The sequence below is a fragment of the Sinocyclocheilus anshuiensis genome, unplaced genomic scaffold, assembly GCF_001515605.1.
Source record: "Sinocyclocheilus anshuiensis isolate Anshui unplaced genomic scaffold, SAMN03320099.WGS_v1.1 scaffold16492, whole genome shotgun sequence".
Classification (NCBI taxonomy): Eukaryota; Metazoa; Chordata; class Actinopteri; order Cypriniformes; family Cyprinidae; genus Sinocyclocheilus; species Sinocyclocheilus anshuiensis.
The window spans coordinates 4,774-5,734 of NW_015537455.1; the positions used below are offsets into that span (position 1 = coordinate 4,774).

At 37.8% G+C, this 961-nt stretch overlaps 1 non-coding gene across 1 annotated transcript; it reads right to left on the reverse strand.

Moving 5' to 3' along the window:
* Positions 1-381: 381 nt before the first annotated feature.
* On the reverse strand, positions 382-453 carry trnaq-cug (transfer RNA glutamine (anticodon CUG)). Its single transcript has one exon. It is a non-coding gene; the product is annotated as a tRNA-Gln (tRNA).
* Positions 454-961: the final 508 nt, after the last annotated feature.

Here is a 961-nt window from a genome sequence, read left to right on the forward strand (position 1 = left end):
CACACACACACACAATGACACACACAATGACACCATTCAAGAAGGTCAACCACTCAGGGCAGCACCGCCGGCCATGGGTGAAAACACTACAATATAGTTTTCCAACTTTTCCCCAAAATCAAGTATTGTGCAATTTGTATTATACTCTTGTAATCTAGCTTGAAAATGTCAATAAAAGGTTACCAAATGCATTTTCATACCGTTGTGTTCTGACACAATGTCATTAACCGGTTCTCTTTGTTTTATAAGATTCAGTTTTATAATTGTGATAAATATGTGATCAATACATCATGAAATGAGAATCAGGACACCAAATAAGTTTGACACAATGTTTTTTAAAAAGTATTTTGGATCGGGTCCTGCGCAAATTGGTGGCTAAAGAGGTCCCACCAAGATTTGAACTCGGATCGCTGGATTCAGAGTCCAGAGTGCTAACCACTACACCATGGAACCACGACAAAAGCAGCTGTTGCTCACAGGGCACACCTCAGAAAGTGTTTACATGTAAGAAAACCATATCACATACAGAATACAGAAAAACCTCTCTCGATCTACTTTGACTGACATTTTACTAAGTCAGATGATCAGGATTATGGATGACGCTGTACACATTTTGTTTGTTGGACTGTATATGTCATTACTATGACTGCAGATGAGGCCTTCTCTCTAAGAGCCGTCAGCATTCAGTGTTTATAGAAATAAATGAAAATTCAGAAAATTACTCCCTACTTGAGACTGTTTGACTAAATTGATATTACTTTTAGGATGTTTTGTCAGCTTTTGTCAGATTTGCTAGAGGGACCATGTCACACCTTGTTGTAATATGTTTTGTCGGATTTTCTAGAGGAACCATGTCACACCTTGTTGTAATGTGATCGCAATTAACAACCATAATATTATACAGGAATTATGTTTGCTAATACCAGTGGTGGACAGTAACGGAGTAGTTTTACTTCGTTAC